Source organism: Lemur catta, chromosome 1, assembly GCF_020740605.2.
Source record: "Lemur catta isolate mLemCat1 chromosome 1, mLemCat1.pri, whole genome shotgun sequence".
NCBI lineage: Eukaryota > Metazoa > Chordata > Mammalia > Primates > Lemuridae > Lemur > Lemur catta.
In genome coordinates, this window is record NC_059128.1 from 36156430 (window position 1) to 36177198 (window position 20769).

Genomic DNA, 20769 nt, shown 5'->3' on the forward strand with positions numbered 1-20769 from the left:
TCCGTTTCTATAATAAAAGTAAATTTCCTCTTCCTTTATTTTTACTGGGCATTGCTCTGTGTCCCAGATTTTTTCTCTCTACCTAAAACAGAGCTGGCTGATTTCAGATGGTGAATTTTAAAGATATTTTTAACTTTAATTTTTTTCCCCAGCAGAATTTATCTTAATTCTCCTCCAACAAAAACAGAGCAGTTTTTAAAGAGTCACTAAGAAGGCCTTAGTGAATCTGACTGAAACAAATAAGTTCCCAAAGAACTTATTTGACAAATGTCAAAGAGCAGCACTTTGTAAAGAATTTGCAAAATTTGTAAAGAATTTGCTCTTACATAAGAGCAGCACTTTGTAAAGAATTTGCAAAATTTTCTAACAGTGTTGGTGCTATGTACGTAGGCATCATCCATAATTTTCCTGATAAGACTAACAATGTGTATTCAGAAAAAAATACTTCCCCACTGTTTTGCCACCTTGCGTTAGGATTACCATCATTATTGGCACTCATGTCAATTAAGTCACTGGAGCACAAGCCAACATTCCTTTATTTAATGTACGTGGCTGTCCAAGTTCATGTAGAACAGAGAAAAATCCTGCAGTGATGGAATCCAGCATAGACTGGGGGTTGTAGAGAGATAGGAGAGGGAGAGTAAATGGGAAAGGAGGTATGAAGCATGAGGCTTTTTTTCTGGGCCAGCAGGGTCCCCAGAAGGCAAGGAATTGGCAGCCAGGGAAGGAAGCCCATGCAGAGGGCAGGGCTCACCAGCAGGGCTCATTGATGACAGAGCCTTTGAGAAATTCAGTAAGTAGATGGTGGCTCACCTCCTTCTGAACCCCTCAGCTTGTCTTTTGATCAATTTGAGTGTGATTTATCTTTTTCCTTAGAAGCAAAGGTATTAGTGTCAAGAACCTTAGCTAATAGCCTTGCCCTCTACATTGAGCTCCTAACTAAGTTCCTATTAAAGTTGCTGAAACCTTACATTACCGATGAAAACTGTAAATGATGTGTCATTAATAATGATATTCTGTTCTTCTAAAAGCCCTTTGTTCTGAAAGTCCAAGGTGCTTAACACTATGCAGTCTCATTTATCTTATCCATCAAAATGCATGAGCTTTTTAGAAAGTCATCAAGACCAATGAGGTAGAAATATATTCCTTTCTATTTTGCTCAGTTTTGTTTAGAACTCTATAAAAGTAAGTAAGTGTTCTTAAAGAAAAAACAAAAGCATAACTTCTGGATGAGGCAGTGATAGTCATTGAAATGGACCACTTGAATAATTTCCCAAAAAAAGACTTGATTAATTTTTGTTATGATTTTAATAAGTAAAAGACATTTCCTTCCCGTTGTTGTTAAAGAATCAAAAATGGGAGATGCAACACTTCATGTTCATACTAAGTGATAGAATGTGAAATACTTTCTACTCTTTCCCTTTTCATTTTTTCCTACAGGTCTTGGAGGATTAAGACATCTATTATTTCAATGTAATTTGCAAATCGCTGAATTATAGTATTTCTCAAGTTTTACTTAGAAGAGCAAATTAGCTCGCATATTCACTTTCATGAATGTTTAAAAACATCATTGAATATCACATATATAAGTCACATATCTCTGTCTCCAACCCTAACCTCTCCAAACTCACATTTCCAAACACCTCTTGGACACATCTAAATGTCCTACAGGTACCATAACTTCTGTGTGTTCAGTACTAACATCATCGCAAACTCTCCTCTAAACCTGTCCTTCCAAGTATAGACCCAGATGATGAAAATGACTCCTCTGTCCCTCAATGAGCCCAGCCAAAAACCTGAACTGCCTCCTTGACTTCCCCATCTCTGTTTCCTCCCATAATCTGACTGGCTAACAGATCCTGTTGCTTCTACATCCCAAATGCTCTCTCAGTCAATTCTCTCTTTATCACTGCTGTGGCCCAGGACTTTGTTATTTCTCATTTGGAAGTTGGAGGAGCCTCCTAACTGGGCTCCAGTTTATGTTCCACATCACAGCTGCAATGAGCTACCCCAAACACATATCTTAACCAGTTACTCTTCAACTCAAAATCACTCGTCTATGCACAGCCTGCAGGAGGAAGTCTAAATTCTTAGCAGGACATACAAGCCTTCGTGGCTGGTCTCAGTCTAAGTCTTCATCTACTTTCCCTCCAATGCCCCACCAAATTCCATCCATATTGAATGATTTGAAGAGATTGAACCCAATGTCCCCTCATGTCTTTGCTCATGCTGGTCTTGCCATCCACCTGACCACCTGCATCTCCTCACTCATTCTTCACCCAGACTCGGCTGTGTTTCCATCCTCTGCAAAGCCGTCTGCAAAGCCCCCTTCCCTCCTCCATGCCCTGTCCTCCCTTCGTGCTGGTTCCATTCCTCCCTCAGAGCATTTACTGTGCTGCCTAGAAATGGATTATTGATCTATCTACTTAGTCAGACTGTTCTATAAGAGCTGAGATATTTTTCTTCTCATTCATACTTATTATTGTCAGTGCCAAGTACCATGACCAGCACATGGTAGGTCCTCAAACATTTGTTGAATGACAATTAGAAAACCAATGATTCCAGTACTTTACTACCACTGAACACTATATTTCCTACAATATAGTTGAATGCACAGGAAATAATTCAGGAAACAGATGAAGAGATGGCACTCTAAACATCTGAAATTTTTAAAGTAACGAGTGCTGGGAATGTACACATATTTTTAGCATGGAAATCCTCAGCTTAAAGTTCCCATCTGGATAACTTAAATGTACAATCAGGTTTTCCTCTATAAACTAATTTGCAGAAATGAATAGCAGATGTGTCACATTAATCCACTGATACTGGGGACAGTTACTTTATGCTCAAAGCTAATCAATGCCTTTCCTATTAAACTGCAGTATGTTAATGGAATGTTTACATTTTTGTGGTGCTTCTAAGTTTATAGAAGAGAATTTTTTACATACTGTAGTATTCTATAATAAAATGTAAATGAACATTGCTTTCCCCTGCTGGGTAATTACCCCAGAATCCATTTAAACAAAAATAGCATTTGTAGAGAAATATCCAGAAAGGAAGGAAAAAATAAATGGAATAGTAGTTGTCCCATTTGCCGGCTGGTGTTTGGTTTATAACATTTGGCACATCTTGATATCTACATAATAGTAGTTTTAAAGCCATAAATAATATTTTACAGAGGTCACACCATAGTTATTTAAGTTCAGGGGTTTATTTCCCTGAGCACTAAGTAGCTATGAATGAATTATGTTTAGTCTGATCTGCCACAGAAGGGCCATAAACCTCCAAGTCATAGCAAACCGTGGAATATTACTTCAATACGTCAGGAAAATTGTACATGTAAAAGAATAATGCATGATAAGGGAAAGGTATTTTTATTTTTTTAAAGTAATATATGTTACTGGGCAGGAGCTATAAAATTTTGTTATGTTAAACTTTCCTCTGATTCTGGAAAACAAGTTAAGAAATGGCTTTGCATTGTCTGCTCTAAGCCAGTAAAGCAGGCTGTGGAACCAGAGGAAAGAACCAGGAAGGAGAGTTTGGCCCTGAATAAGGAACAGTTTCTGCTCCTGAGCTCCCTGCACTCAAAAAGTTGAAAACAAAGAAAAGTTGCAAGATCACAAGAGGTGATTTTACAAACTTCTCTTTACTACCAGCATTCTTCCCCCAGGCAAGTGTTTTTGTAGATACCCAGAAGTACCAGTAGAGACAGTTTTTAGCATTAAAATACACATCACTTTAAAAACAAAATCTAATTAAAATACTGAAATTAAATTGTTGAGCACTTACAACATGCCAGACAATCCACTAAGCAATTTCCCTTGGTTTTCTCATGTAATCTTTACAACAGCCCTAATATTATCCCCATTTTGCAAATTTGGAAACAGAGGTTTGGAGAGAGAAAGAAACTGGTCCGAGGTTCCACAGCTGGTGGGAGACAGCTAGGGTTCCAGCCGAGGGCAGGATGACTTCAGAAGCTCCCTGGCTATTCAAAGTCAACAGTGAAAATGTAAATGGCTGACATTTGTCAAGAACTTTCTAGGTGATGTTTTAAGCGCCTTGCCTATATTATCACATTGTAATTCTCACAACAATCCTATGTAGCAGGTACTGTTATAATATTATCTGCATTTCACAGATGAGGAAGCTGAAGCTCAGAGAGGTTAGATACCTCCCCAAGGCAGCACAGGGAGCCAGGATTCAAACCCGGTCATCAGACTGAGGGGGCTGGCTAAGGGACTCAACTTCTCATCCTCTATTTTTCTTTCATTTTTTTTTGTGCAAATGATGATTAATTATGAATGCTAAGACTAATCCTGTGACGGAACAAGAATAGTCAAGAGAGCCCTGAAAAAGAACAGGGGTTGAGGGAGTGAGGAGGTGGGTGGGACTTGGCTTGACCTACTAGAAATGAAGACTTACTAAAAAGCTTCAGTAATTTGGACAGGGTGATTTTAGTGCAGGGACAGACAACTAGACCAATGGAACAGAATAAAGACGGATTCATACTATGAAGAAAAACCCAGAAAGGATTACAATTTGGGAGAATGGTTACCTCTGAGAGAGAAGGGGGAGAATGGAAGCAGGGCGCCAAAGTGCTGGTTGGATTCTGTTTTTTAAGCTGGGAAGTGGATATTCTGGTGTCTACTTTGTCATTATTCCTTAAGTTGTGCTCATATTATATGCACTCTTTAGTATTGAAAAAACAACAACAGTCTGGGCAATTTACTCTGTACTGACGAAAATCTGTGGCCAGGGTTCTACATCTACACTTTCAGGACAACTCTAGATTCTACTCCTTTCTGCACTGTTTCCAGCGCTTCTATAGCCTCAAGGAACACACAAGGTTAGAATAATTCATTCTTTAGCATTCGTTACTTCATTAAGGAACTTGGAAAAATTTCTAATTTAACATTTTCTTTAAATCGAATAATAAAAATGGCATTAGGTGGACCACTGCCCAATGCACTCCATGTTAATCGTAAGTTCAAAGGAACAGAGGCGCCTCTGCCGCTCAGTCCCCTTGGAATTCTGGCGAGTGCAAACACCGTGGGAAGGAAGCAAAGCGCTAGCCAGTGCTAGTGGGGAGGTGCCTTCGTGTTAGAGGATATCCACGGGACCAAAGCCTGGACATCTCCTCATTGTCATTGTCTTTCGTCAGAGCAGAAAGCAGGGGGAAATGCAATCTAAGTAGAATTAACTCTAAGAAATCTTGGGAAGGGAATGAGCTACATTTTAGCCACATTTCCTCAAGTTTACTAGCAAAGGTAAGCTCAGCAGCCAATCAGTTGGGCTCCTCCAAGGCTGTCTGCATGTCACAGAGCCTCGCATTTTTCCTGCTGCTCGCACACCTCAGGGCTGGGGGAGGAAATTCCACAGAACTGGGAAGAGGAGTCTTCAACTCTCCCAGCCAGACCCCTAAAGTCACCTGGTCATGCCCTCGCTGACTCTGCCAAGGACTGTGACCATGGCCTGACCGCAGCTAGTGTCCGGTTTCCCAGGTTGATGTCTGGCCAATCCGTAAGGGGAACCCTGTTTCTAAAGGTGGGCACCACTGCCCTCCACTGGATGGACACAGAATCACCAGCATTTAACTCCTTTTGGGCCTATGGCAAGTGGAAAGAAAAAAAAAATCTGCTTTTATGTGATTGGATATGTGAAATACATGTATGAAATATTAGCTTTAAAAATTAAAGTTCATGTTTATCTTTAATTTTTATTCAAATAATATGGAACATTTTCTTCAATATAGTTCTAGTGATTACTAACAATTTCATTTTTTCTTTAAAAATTCTTTCTCACAAAATGTGTTTGTTTTAGAGCTACGTCATAAAGAAAAATCTTGGCTCCAAGGGTTGGAAAAGTACATGTCATTTACTTTGTCATAAGAGTACGCACAAAAATGGAAAGGACTGCTACTGTTCTTCTTTTTACCAAAAGCTTTGCCAGATAGACATGAATATGTTTTTTTATATTTGAAACTGTGGGTTTTTTTTAAAATGAAAGACTAATAAATATTGGCAGGATCCTTTCCCAGGAACTATATGAAATTGCTTCACAGCTTGGTGGACGGACATGCAAGTCAATAGCCACTTCTTTCAAGAAGAGAGCCTCTAGAGTCTTTCTAGAAGCAAAATTAAGTGTGCTCAGTTATAATCCTATGAATTGCTTACACTGAAACAGTCAATCTAAGTAAAAAGCTTTAGGTGTGAATGATTTTAAACTTGGAGTACTTTTCTGAGATTGATATTGAACCTAAGAAATAGAAATAGAAATTTTTTGTAAAATATTTTAAAATTTTCTGTAAGCAAATCTGGTACCATGCTTCAATGCCAAAACAAACCATATTTCTTTCATTCTAAAGTGCACATTTTTTTTTTCACATTTTAACATCTCTAAAATAAGGATGTATCTCAAATTCTTGGCTTCTCACAATCCATGGCAGCTTACAATTGCTGGCACTTAGGTTCACTGTCAGCCAGGCACTGGTCACCACGTAGTTGTCATTGTGCTGTGTCATTGCATTTGGGGGCAAAACACTGCATTGTGTACAATCACATAAACATTGAAGATTCTGTCTCTAAAGAGATTCAGAAGAGTTGGACTCTGAATATGAAGAAGTTTTAGGAAAACCTTAGCCAGTTTATATTACATATATTTTCCTTTGTATGTATGCATAAGCATGATCGTAACAAAAACCTACCTAAATAAATATAAAAGAACCTTTTTAATAAAAATAAAGTACAAAAAATTAAATGTAAAAATTATTAGGTTATAGTTTAATTGGAAGCAATTTTTTTTTCTTAGCAGTACATAAAGTAATGGTGCTTCTTGTGATTAATGACATCTTACATTCAATGAATTATACAGTATAATAACAGAGCAGTGGGGAAAAAATGCTTCTGAATTCAAAACCAGATGACATAAGATGGAATTAACTGAAAAGGCACATTCACTCAATTTCCACTGCCTGCACCATCAATCAATTTTGAGAAGAAAGTGGAATTTTAGAAATTCTCATACTCCTCAGATGTACCCGAATATTAAAAGAAGGAAACAGTGTGCCAGATGCCAGCATGGATCATTCAGCATCTCACTATAATTATTGGATACAGGCCAGCGAACCTTTGGGATCACAAGAAAGGTAGGTGAGGGGCTCAGGCATCAAAGCTGCCGTGTAGCTCATCTGAAGCCCTTGTAATACAGCTCACTGAAAGGACGCACAGGGGATTAGAGTGTCAGAAGAGTGAGAATATTGAAGAGTCTTTCTCAGTCCCTGAGGTCTCCTTTGGGCCGGTAAGCTTTGCCGGGTAGGCATACATCACGGCTCTGAGGCTTCCACCTCTCTGTGCTCTCTCAACGTGAGTTGTGTGTGAGTGTGTGAAGCTGATGACCAGATATAAATCAGAGTTATTTCTGTTGACAGGAAAGAAAGTTAGACTATCAGACATACTCAGAGCCAATATCTGCTTTCATGTTTTTCAAAGTTATAGGGGAAAGATGTCTTCCATTATTGTGAGTGCACTGTCAGACTGAAGACTGAGCCAGTTCTGTTCCCGTCCAGGTTCTTTTCTCCGCCAAGAATGGAAATCGTACTGTGCTAAAACGTTGCCAAAGGAGAGTTCCAAATAAAAGCCTCCCTGTCTATTTAGACTTGGCGTGGTCGAAGCCTCCCTTCAACTCCACCCTCTACTACACTGCCCAAGGAATCAGGTTTTTGTTTTTCCTTCAAAAACTGTTTCTTGTTCCCCACCACCCATCCTTACCTCCTCATTTCCCTCCCTCAATGAAGCCCAGGGAATCAGAATTTTTTTTTTTTTAACATACACAGATTCTTACAAGAGTTTTAGGGCCTCTATGAGCCTTAAATGTATACAAATAAGGGGAATAGCGGGTTTATAGACAACCCAGGCTTATAAAACCATTTCTATTATATGCTCTTATGAGAGACAATTCCTCTTCTGGACCTTCGTAAAACAAGTTTCCATCTGTCTTCACCCGAGGTCCACATTTCAGTCCTGAGTCAAGCCAGAGACTCCAGAGACTCATGAGTGACTCTCCCTGTACATCCCCCTGCAATGCACTCTACCTTTCCTGCGCCCTCAGAAGTTCCTTGCTTTCAAAAACTTTCTCACCTGCTTGCTTTACGCAGCTTCAGGGTCTATTTGTCACTGCATGCTTTCTGGACCTATAATTTTTCTGAAAGCTCTAATAGCCTTTAAAACTCTTTCCCTCTCCTGGAGCATCCCTTTTTCAAATTCTTGGGCTCTTCTTTGGAGCTGTCTCGAGATCCTATTCTCCTAGCCCTGTCCCACCCTAGGCAAACTTTAGCACAGTACACTAATGTAGCAACATTTCAGTTTTATGTTTTCAATCCCCCACTAAAATGATTCTAAAATTTACAGAGGATTTAGGGTTGGGACATATTAAAGGTGTTTTTCATGGCAGAGTGATGACAGAGACAAGCACTGGCTTGGGAGGTGGGGAACCTCGGTGATGGTCCATTTTCTGCCTGAGCATGTGACCTAGAAAAGTTATTTAATGTTCTGTGCCTCCTCTCTAAACCAAGAGGTTGGACTAAACCATTGGATTCATTTCCAGAGGTAGAATTCTGTGACTTAGGATTTAGATGGAAGTTTTTACAGTGGACTGGGCATAGGACTTTTTTTTTTTTTAAATATTGAAGGATTACTCATTTTCCTAAAATGTCGTCTATAGGTTATTTCTGTTTTCATGAAATGCTGTATGTAGTTGTTTTGCTGCAGTGTGGTGAGAGTCCATGGTCAAACAAGTTAAAATAAAGTTTCTTCCCTGTAGGACTTTTCAGAGCCCTTAACATGACAACATGCTTAGGAATCTCCACGAAGGAAAGCAAGTGTGTAGAATTATGCCAACATATTTGAACAGTGCCTTTTTTTTGTTCTAACACCAATTACCATCTTGTAGACAGAGGGTTCTACATAAGACATGTTGGAGAATGGTGCTCTAGGAATGGTTTCTTGAAGAGAAATGCAATTGTCAAAATTGTAAGAGTTTATAACAGAGGATAACCCTGTTATTTTCCACTGAGAATCTTTTAAAGGTTATACGGAGGTTTGTTTTGGATTTGGTTCCTTCCAATGTCAACTTCTAACCTTTTAAAAAAATTGTAACGATATGCTTATGTTACCTCCCAACGTGTGGTGGGGCAGGAGCACTGGGTGTCTGTAGTGATCTTAAGCCTCTTCCTACTTCAGTTCCAGCCCAACACATCCTTCTCCATCCCTCCTTACTCTCCTCACTAACAACACAGACTCTTCTAGAATCCAAACTGAGCCTGCATCATGAACCACACTGGCCAAAATCTAAAGAATTCAAGCCTCTATGTTTCACTGCCAGGCACTAGTCCAAAGAGGTCACTAATCTTTGAAATCAGCCAGTTCCTAAACCCACTGAAGGGGGTCAAGAGAGTTAAAAGATTCCAGATGAGGCCAGAGTAGTCTCTGCAATTTCTTTTGGCTCTGTTGCTCATTCAGGGTGTGACCTGCACAGGTCACTAAAGCTGTATGTGCTTTCAACTCCTCATTTATAAAATTTGGCCAATATTGATTTCTAGGATGTTTAGAGATATTTGAATTAAAGTCACTACAAAGAGCAAATTCTCTACCTGGTTTTTGTGTTACTACCAGTGAAGGCCCTAGGCACAGCTTGACAATCAGAAAGCAACAATGAATGAGAAATCACTAAAATTGGTCAAAATCAGGCTTTCTTAGCTCTGGGACCCCAGCTACCCAATTAAATCTGCACATTCACATAGGACAACATCTAGTTTATAAAGGCAAATATTTAATTAATGGGACCGTAGGACTGGCAATACTACTTCTAACACATGTAACAAGATACCCTAAGCTTGAGAAGCAAACCCTGTAAATTTAAACTACTGTAAAATTATAAAGTTTAACATACAAATGGAAAATCTTTAAATAGCTTTTTTGTGCAATGTTCTTAACAGACAAGACTGCCACACAATGGAACTGTGTAACTGCTAGCAGCAGGCACTCCAGGAAGATAAAATAAACTGGCTTTATGGACCCAAGGAATTGATTTTTAATGAGATTCTGCTTGGCCGTAATGGCATCCTGAGAGAGTGATCCAGTTTCCATGGCCTCTGGTATACAGTTATAAGATGCAGACCAAGGACTTGGTTAAACAATGTTTGTGCATTTGCCCTTTTAGCATATGAGATTAAATAGAATAAGGATGTTGTTCTAAGACACTCTCCAGAAAGTACCCATGCATGCACATACACACCCATATGTGCACACATACATTACTCTGCCTTTAGATGCTTTTCCTAAGACATTACCTGCTTGTATACTCTGACTTTTAGAGGACTAAACCCCTTGAAGTTATAAGTGTATGTTAATATTTCTCTACCAGAGTATAATGACCCGTAAATTATTAGATGAATTTGGCCGATTCTTTCATATTTCATAACCTGGGTTCCCTGTTGACATTTATATTTGTAGCAATGGATATGGGTGGGCATAGGTATAGACAGAGATAGGGCTATAGATAACAGGCAATATAGAATTGATAAGGCAGTGGAGCATATTAGTTAAGAGCTTCAGCTTTGAATCTTGCCTCTGCCCCTTCCTAGCTATGTGTCCTTGGGCATATTAATTAACTTCTCTGAGCCTCAACTTTATTTTCAATAAATGTAGATAGTAACTATTTCACAGGGTTGTAGTATAGATTAAATGACATAGAAACACACATCAATTTAGATGAATCTTAGCAATTAAATTAAAGGAAAAAAGTAAATCCCCAAAGATTATGTACAGCATATTTTTTCATAAAGTTAGAGCTAAATACCACTGAGATCTATTTGTTTATGCTTTCTTATAGCATCAATAAAATTATATATAAAAAAGTGAAAAGGAATCATAAACACAGGGTTCAGGCTGGTGATTATTTTGAGTTGGGGGAAGGTGGGAGAAAGGGAGGGAGAGTAGATCAAATAGCAAGATAGCAGGTTACAGTTAAGGTTTGTGCAGTGGGCTTGTGAATACATATTATGAGTAAAATAACTAGTTAAGTAAAACTAGCCATGTATGGACCAATGAGAATGTGTCATGAACCAGGGAATATGAGTAATCCAAGTCTATGTACTGGAGGGTCAAAGAAAAAGAGATTAAATGAAATAATACATATTAAAGTGATTAGCACAGTGTTAGACCCTTAGTAAGCACTCAGGAAAATTTTAGGTAGATGTCTAGGTATTTCTACAGACATCCACATGTATTCTCATTCTTAATTAGTTTAACTTCCCCCAGCATTGTCAATTTCCCCCATTTTCCTTATTTCCTGATTTCCTCATCCTTTTTTTCCTGTTGCATCACCTGTATTTCCTAAATCCCTAACTTTAATTTTTAAAAACTTTGAGATATTATTTACATAGAGTGCCATGTACAAATCTTAGGTGTTCAGCTTGATACATTTTGTCAATTGTATTCCAAATATAACCATGATTCAAAACAAGATATAGACTATTTCCATCACCCCAAAATGTTCCTTTGTACCCTTTTCCAGTCAATTATCCCCCTGCAATGCAACTCTTTCTGACTTCTGATGTCTATCACTGTCGATTAGTTTTGCCTATTCGTGGACTTCATATAATGAATTATATTGCTTGTACTCTTTTATATCCAGCTTCTTTTGATCAACATAATGTTTTTGAGACTCTCCATATTTTTGTATATCAGTAGCTCATCCTTTTATTGCTGAGTGGTGTTCTGTTGCACAAATACACAAATTCAATTACCCTTTCTTTCTCCTATGGGTGGACATTTGGGTCGCTTCCAGTTTGGAGCTATTATGAGTAATGCTGCTACGAATATTCTTGAATGATTATTTTTGTGGACATGTCTTTTGATTTCTCTTGGGTAACACCTAGGAGTGGAATTGCTGAGTTGTAGGGTAAATATCTGCTTATCTTTACGAAAACTGTCGGTTTTCCAAAGTGGCTACATGGGTCCAAATCCTTAACTCTGTACTAATTCCATTTAAGAAACCACACCAAGAAGGATCCATTTGTGTCAGGTTCATGTCTTTTACCAACTCCAAGAGGGCTTCTAGGCCAAGAAAAATAAATGAAAAAAAAAAAAGATATGGATGTAAATGGCAACAGATGAATTTAGACTTGTCTGATGCTAGAATGTATAAAATCAGAACAGTAAGAAAGCACTTCCCCGCTGATTCAGACCACAAAATGAATCATTTTTAAGAATACAACTTAGGTGAAGTATGAGCCTAAATCATATGTTCTCCAGCTGGGTGGATGCCCCTTTCTGCTCTTGGCCTCAATAGTCAGACCAAATAATCTTTCAGGGGAATGGGTGGGTGACCGATGGTAGGGACATTAATTGCCTTCCACTGGCTGGTTGATTTGGCTGTAAAGAGAAATGCCTGCCCAATTCCCAGAGAGCTTACATCTGTTTCTCATACAGCCCAGCCACCCATGCTGCTTCAACCATCCCTACTGCTGGCCAGGCTACCACTTTATTGATTTTTTTCCCCTGCCCTTTTAAAAAGATGAAAGTTCCTAAAAGCTTTTTGCATGTAAGTGTGTGTGTTTGTATGCTATGCACATGTGTGTTGGTGACAGCAATGGTTTAGTTTAACAAACTAAACCACAGCCTGGTGAGTCATCCATGAGTCGATTGGTTTGTTTGGTGTTTTTTTTTTTCCAATTACTCTAGGATTGTACACCCCTAGTGCTGGAATTGGCAAGGGCATAACAATTAGAATGTGCTGACAACAACTTAAAGATAATTAGTTGACAATGAGTTGAGACCTCATTAACCTCTTTAACACCTCGTGGTATGTGATTAAAATGAAATGCTTAGTGATCCTTTAAAGCAGCGGTGCGGTCCCCAACCTTTTTGGCACCAGGGACTGGTTTTGTGGAAGACAGGTTTTCCATGGATGGGGTGGGGCGATGGCAAGCGATGGGGAGCAGCTGTAAATACAGATGAAGCTTCACTTGCCCACCCGCCACTCACCTCCCACTGTGCAGCCCACTCCCTAATAGGCCACAGTACCAGCACCAGGCCATGGCCTGGGGATTGGGGACCACAGTGCCTTACTACCAGAAGTTGTTTAGGTATAGTTGGAATATTTGGTATTTCTTTGATATGTCTTCTATGTCATATTTTGTGATTATTCAAAAAGGTTAGCATTATTTCCATGGAAATCAATGGATTAAAGGATTTGTGCTTTTACTCAGAAACCTACTATTTTACTTCTTTCCCCAACAATCTCTCACTCTCATCCAGCCCTTTTAACTAAGTGATGTTCAAATTTTCTTTTAAAGTCATCCATTTGTTCTTATAGATTACACAGATTGATACAGTAAACTGTGATTTTTACTGAAATTATTCCAACTAGAAGTTTAATGGATGGAGAATGCCACCATGAGAATTCACAGGTGTGCATATGTTTAGATGAACCTGGGCTATTTCACAAATCTGCTAGCCTCAGACTCCAATAAACATATGATAGTTTTTATTTTTCTTGATAGGCTCTCAATAAATGTTTAATAGATGGATGAATTGATGTTGAGATTCCATGATCTTCTGGAATTTATTTGTTTCACCCTGTTCCAAAATAAACTCCATTAAAAGCCCTAGAGGTAGAACCTAGGGGTTCTGTCCTTTGTTTCTAAATGTTCCTTAGGAAAGAAGTTGCAGAGCTTCTGGGACACTGCGTATTAAATTCCAAATATCAGACAACATTCTAATATTTCAGAAGGTTGAAATTAGCTTTATTTTTATTATAAAATGTTAATCCCCTATAAATCTAGAACCTTAATATCAGTTGTACTATTTAGATATGTAATCAGTTATACTAGACATTGCAACCATTTATTTGCTATAGAAGTTTCATATTAATGAGGTCAAGTTTGTCCACTTTTTTGGGTCATAGACCCATTTGGGAATATGGTAAAATATATGAACACTCAATCCAGAAAAAGATTGGAGTCACTTACCAAATTTATTGATTACTGGATTCCAGATTAACATTCTCATATCATCTGTAACAGAGGGGTGATTTTAATCCTCCAGACATATTGGTAATTATTAACCTATGAAACAAATGAAAGTGAAATAGACCGATTGTGAGCCAATCATATTCAAATTGGAACTATGATTTGAGAGATCAACTACCTTAGTTAGAAATCCAAGCAGGAAAAAAAATGCCTTGTCATAAAATCAAAGTCAAGTGTGCAGTGGACATTTATTGAAAAGATTGACCAAAAGCTCTAGGCAGGTGTTTCTCACAGTGTAATCTATATCTGTGGTCCCTCACCCCCCGGGGCCGCGGACCAGTGCTGGTCGGTGGCCTGTTACAAACCTGGCTGGAGAGCTCCACCACCCGCCTGTGAAAAAATTGTCTTCCATGAAACTTAGGAACTGGGCTACACAGCAGGAGGTGAGTAGCTGGAGAGCCAGTGAAGCTTGTGTATTTATAAACACTCCCTGTCGCTGGCATCACTGCCTGAGCTCTGTCTCCCCCCAACCCTGTGGAAAAATTGTCTTCCATGAAACCAGTCCCTGGTGCCAAAAAGGTTGGAGGCCACTGGGATATGACTCCTCTAATAGAATTAGCAGAGATGCTTCTTTAAAATGCTTATTCCTAGGTCCCCCCTCAGCAGATGAAATCAGTATCTCCTCTGATGGGGGCTGGGACCCTGCATTTCAGTCTAACAGGATCTTCAGGTGATTCTTATGCATAGTTAAATTTGAGAATCTGTCTTTTCCACTCTTATTCTTAACGTTACTTCTTTTGCAAACCACTTTATTTATATTGGTATCGTTAGTCAGTCAATGTGAATGAAGATCTTCCATAAACACCCAGAAAATGCTTTTGATAACTTCAATTTGGGTAGTGAATGTCACCATCAGAGAGCCCTCTGGAAGGCAGCTGCAAACAATTGTCACTCTGCTCCACTTACCATCAGAGGAAGGCCACTTAGATGGGCCCATCACATTGTTTCATTTTTTGGTACTTAGTCATTTGTTACAATAAAAATTAAGTTACAGGAAAGGAACACTCTGACAGGATAATGGACTCCCACTCAGAAGAAACCAGTCTGCCTCCAATTCATCACGGCATTTATAGTGCATTAGAAGACATTACAGTGACAACATCATTCCTTTGGGGCAGGAAGAAAAACCAGATTGAGTGGGAAAGCGGGAATTTACTTCATGAACTTGGCAAAAGTGAAATAAAAATAGAATCCAGTGCTGCTTTAAATTGTCATGTTCTGCAAAGGACAAGGAAAGAGCTAACAATCTCTGGGACTAACATTCCAACATGTTAAAAAATTAGCTTACTTCACCTTGCAGCACATGAGTAGTTTGCAGGTTAAAATGAAATGGTTGCCTGAGCAGTAACAGAGAGCCATGGAGAAAAATGGGCAAAGTTAAGGCAATTTAAAATGATTAAAGCCCACAAAATATTTTGCAAATATAAAGTCCTGGAGGGAAGCTTAATAATAATATTTGTCCAATGGACCGGGCCAAAGATATCTATATTGTCTGGGTATTTTAATTGGAGGACTGAAGTATCATTATACAATCATAAGAAATCTACGTCTGTGCTCTCATAAAAGTAAAAATGGTTATTTGATGTTGGAAAGTGGTGTTTTGAAACGTAAGAGCTGAAGGAATGTGGTGCTGGGTGGGTATGTCTGCCAATTTAGACCCAGGAACTTAATAACTTTATAGTATTTTTACTATTTTACCCTACACTATGTTGAGCCTGGGAAAAAAATGAAAAAGGGTACCAGGCAACTTTGTATAATGGGAGCGATGTTTTAATTCTGTGATTTTTAAGGTAACATTTAAAAAAACTACATGCTTTATTAAAATAACATTATTTCATAGATCCCAGATAATTTTTTTTTGTCCAAGTTTCCCCTTAATAAAATCTTTAATTCACTTAAGAGTCTATTTGAACAAAAGCCTGTGTGGTCTCATTTTCTTTCCCTGTCAATCTGTGTTATTTCCAGGGTGAAAGGTAATTTTGACCATAAACATGGTTTCCATCACACATTTCTAATTTTAACCTATTTGTCTCAGTTTGATTTACATTGAGTCTAGAGCAAATTAACTATTGCGAGCTTTTATTGAAAATTAATTAGGTGGCTAAAGTGCCCATGGCAGAGTCTCTGCCAGTATGTTTCTCTCTTGGTCGCCAGCCTTCTCCAGTTAAAACACCTAGCAACTTAAAAAATCCATAAAACAAATGATATAATTAGTTCCAGAGTGGAACTCAATCTCTTTGAAATCAGATGCTTTCTTCTAGTGCTGAAGTGCCACGCTATAGCAAGCGTTTTATGGTATCAGGGGATTTTCCTGGGGGTAAAGTGTAGCTCGTTCTAGCTGAACATCTCACGTAACTTACAAACGGTGTCCTTACAGTACTCAATACAGCTGAATCTATGTTCTGATTCCTAAGTTAAGGTGAGGAGAAAGAGGAAAATGGGTTTACAATATTATAATGGTAAAAAAATAAGCTACTCAGATTGGAAAGTAGGCTCCAGGAATGTGTGTGTGTGTATGAGAGAGAGAGAGAGATCTCATACATAGTAAAAGCCAGAATGTAAATGTGATTTATTGTAAATAGTTCTCCAACATTAAAATGAGTTTTTATTTTCTATGTATGCTGCTTCAAAAAAGAGCTCTGTGGGCTCATAAAAATGCAGAGAACAAATAGGGGCCTCAAAGTCCAATTTATATGCCATGCCCACTGTGTGCTGAGACACATATAATCTGTAAAATGTCAGCTTCAAAGCTCCACCGAGATCGGTGTTAACCCTGACCTCTGACCTCGCTGCCTCTGGCTGGGCCTGCGTGCTTTCTTTACCAGCTGTTTTAGATAAATGTGTTCCATTTTTAAGAGATTGTCTCAGCGTTTTTTACATGAATAGTGGTAATATTATTAACTCTCACTGGAGAAACCACCTTTCCTAAGAGTGCTTTACAGAAGAACCAATCATTTCATGCCCCATGCAGAGAGTAGTGGATTAATAAATATGTCATTGTACTGAAAATATTTAAACAACACTGGGAGAAAAGAGCAAGGCACACAACAAAAGGAAAGCATATTAGTAGTGTTTCCTGTCAAAATACACAGAGGAAACACTTTATTTGGACCATTTTCTCCATAAAGAGACATGGCAGGCCAAGATAAACACAGTGAAGGAATCTGGTTTATCCCACTTTGGAGATTGGAGACCATCAGCTCAACCAAAGTTATGAGACCAAAACCAGGTTTTCTCTCTTGAGGCTGCTAAGTGAAGCCATTGACAAAGGCAAGCAGATAGAATTAGTGGATCAATATTGCACCATTAAGTTGTATATACGAGTTCTTACATGGTTGAGTGGATCAACTCACTTACAAGGATCAATAAGTAGAAAATTCAGAGCAACATATATAAAATTTGAGCATAGAGGCTTTACCCACCCAAGACTATAAACAACGGTTTCAGCCAGAGTCTGGGGAAATTTTTACATTTCAGCAGAACAAAGTAAATCCTGAATTAATGTTTACTGAGGGCTTCCTCGATGCAAGGTAGTTCTTGATGTGGAGTGAATTTAAGGACGTTAAAAAAGTATAATTTCTACTTAACTCAAAGAATTAACTTTCCAGAGTCAAAAAGCCATCAAACTTCACATAAAGGAGCATTGCCCTCAGGAAGAATAAGCACAGATGGAACTGAAGTTGTGACAGGATAGAAAGTGGTCCATGTGCAGTATGCTTCACTGAGAGAGCTTTGCTCTGAACTCAACTCTGGGAGACTCAGGTTAGCAACTGCAAAATGGAATATTATTCTGTTTGTTAAGGGAGGTCATGACAGGAGACAAAGGGGGCAAAGGACACAAAATAGACCACCTTTTTGTATGATTCATTCAGGAGACAATTTAATCCACTGTTGGTCGGCTTTTACCCACTCTCAATGTCTTTCATCTTTGGTGATGAGATATAGAAATTCTGGCTGGTACACCTTGTGACAAATCATAGAACTATGATTTGTGATCTGTTCAAAATTTAAAATGATGACAGAAGACATTACAAAACCCTGAAATTATCACAACTCCTTCAAATCCATATGCATTTGAAATAGGATCCCAGGTTCTCATCATTAAACTTTATGTACTAGGACAGTTTGGAATTCTTTCATGTACAGAGACTGACATCATTTGGATTGACTAAGCCACAATTAGTATTTTTTTTAACATTAAAAAGTTCCTTCAAATAGATAAGACTGCCTAAAACCACTAAAGAAATCATTTTGAAAGGGTATGTATGTTCACTCTAGGATATCATATTATTAGTAAATCTGGCACTTCCCAATGTGTTATCCAAAAGTATTAAGTCTAGACCAGGTGAGAAGGCTGTTTTTGAAACTGATCCTATAGAATTGTCCCTTTTAAGTGGCTGCTTTCATAAACCAGCCAGTATTTATGTATTATTATAAAGATAATACCCTTACTCACTTCATAAGGCTATTTTGAGAATTAATTAATGTTTGCCAAGTACTTTGAGCTTTATAGATGAAAGGTGGGGTGGAAATGCTAAGCAGTATTATTATTTTCATCTGTATTTGAACTTGCCTCTTAAAAGACTTTGTTTTTTTTTTTAAGGTAATAATCTCTTCTTTGGGCAGAAAAGATAAAAATTTGCCTCATCCACAATTGAACTCTCATAAGGAGAACAGGTGTGATTATTAGGATTTGGCCCAAAGAATAGATTGAAGTGGAAAGCACACTTTAAAAGAATGCATTCCCAATCCCAAGACCTCTCCCGGGAGTCTCACAAGTGTCAAGTTCACCCAGTAATCCCTGCAGAGATATGGCTAAACGTGGCCAATAAATAACAACACAACCCTGTCAGTTGACCTCTTTGCTCCTAGGTTTGAGTGAGGTCCACAATCTGCCTACTGAAGAGAAAGATACTACTTTAACCCTGCCAAGAGGTTAAAGGACAATGTTGAGGAACTGGTTTGACTAAATTGGTTGGAGAGGAATTGAGTTTGCTCTGTTGTGAGTCCACAACTCTAGCCCTAATCCTGGTCAGTGCATTGACAAGGGTTGCTGTAATCTTGAAGGGCCCACCTGAGAGAGAGTGTGTGGAACTGGGGAAGATGCTGCAGTGCAGACCTGAGAGCCTGAAGAACTCAGAATCCTACTCTTCTCCTGCTGATGATGTGCACTTCTTACAGGCAGGGGACGGTTATCTGTGGGTCTGTATCAGCATCTCTCCCAGTACATGGCAGGCGACAGTATGGAACTGGTGAAGGAATAATTAAGGAGGAAACGATGTTGCACTGATGCTAAGTTGTAGGTGCCAGTCTATGCCAAAGAGCATCAGATCCCTGTAGAAAAGAGGTGTGAAATTCTCTGAAGATTTCTGACTGTGTCCTTTGGTATAAATATTCCTATAGCCAGAGGGACCTTAAAATTAACTTGCTTTTATTCTTGCTCCAAATTAAAGTCTTGGACTTTAATGACTACCATCAATGACTTTGCTCTCAAAAACTGACATATATATATAATTGCCAATCTTTTAGCATTATTTTATCATGTTTTTTTTTATGTCTTCACCTCTAAGATTTGAAAGGGATAAGTTCATTTTTCAGGTAAAGGCTTATTACTTATTTTCCGGAGAATTTGGGGCATTTTCAGCCAGAGTCAATTTGGATTATTCTAGGGTGTTAGCCAACAGGTTTTAGAATCACTGACCTATATTCAAATGATAAAACATCGAGACTGGAGGCTCTCTGAGGGTAAAAACACATCATTTTCATCTTCTTATATTCTTCAGTGTCTAGAACAGAGCTTTACACATAGTAGAAACTCTATAAATGTTTGTTGAAAGAAGGAAGGAAAGAAGGAAGACAGAAAGGGAGGAAGGAAGAGGAGAAGAAACCCATTTGTGTACATGTTTACCTCAGTTTAAATAATTAAACTTGTGTATTTTGTGCATTTACTATAGGGCAGCTACCACCATGCGAAGCACTGATCATACATTATCTCATTGAACTCTCCCAGTAACCCTTTGGAGTGGCACTATAACAAATCCCACTTTAGAGAAGAGAAAACTGAGGCTTAGAAAGTTTAGATAACTTATCCAAAGTTACCTAATTAGGAAACAACAGAGTCAGATTAGAAACCAGTGTAATTTGGCATTATATGAGAGGCAGTGAGTTGAACCGTCAAACTCTGCCTTTGCCATGCCCATGAAACAGTGTATGAATGGGGACATTGCAAAGCAGAACATATTTTAATGCATCAGAATATATGCTGTGTGCAAGGGAACTTACTCTTTTTTCAAAAGCACTCACATCCTACCCCCTCCAATTCAGGACCTAAGAATTCTGAAAATATCCAAATTTCACTGTGGTTATGGGGAAAAGTTTGGCAAGGTGTGTCAAGTTTTTCTTTAATGTTTTTGACCCCCATTGACCTATCTCAAACATATCCTTTTTCCCCAGGAGTTCTGCAAACTCAGTCTTGATGTCCAACATACAATTTCAGGTGTATCAGAATTACGCTTCATTCATTCCTGCCTGTGCACAAATAATTTTGAGTGCTGGCAGGCAATTAGATAGAAAAGAAACAGTTCAGCTATTAGGTAGTTAAGCTGCTTTTAGAATTTGTGCACAGAATATACAGAGCTCTTTAAAAATCACTTAAGTATCAGCATGCTGTGGAAATGGAA

General features: G+C 38.5%; 1 long non-coding RNA gene across 1 annotated transcript in view; it reads right to left on the minus strand.

Moving 5' to 3' along the window:
* LOC123648346 overlaps positions 1-20769 on the minus strand; it is a 38136-nt gene that overhangs the window by 717 nt on the left and 16650 nt on the right. The window contains exon 2 of the long non-coding RNA XR_006738580.1: positions 14030-14125. This is a non-coding gene — a long non-coding RNA (uncharacterized LOC123648346). The remainder of the gene's footprint in view (positions 1-14029; positions 14126-20769) is intronic.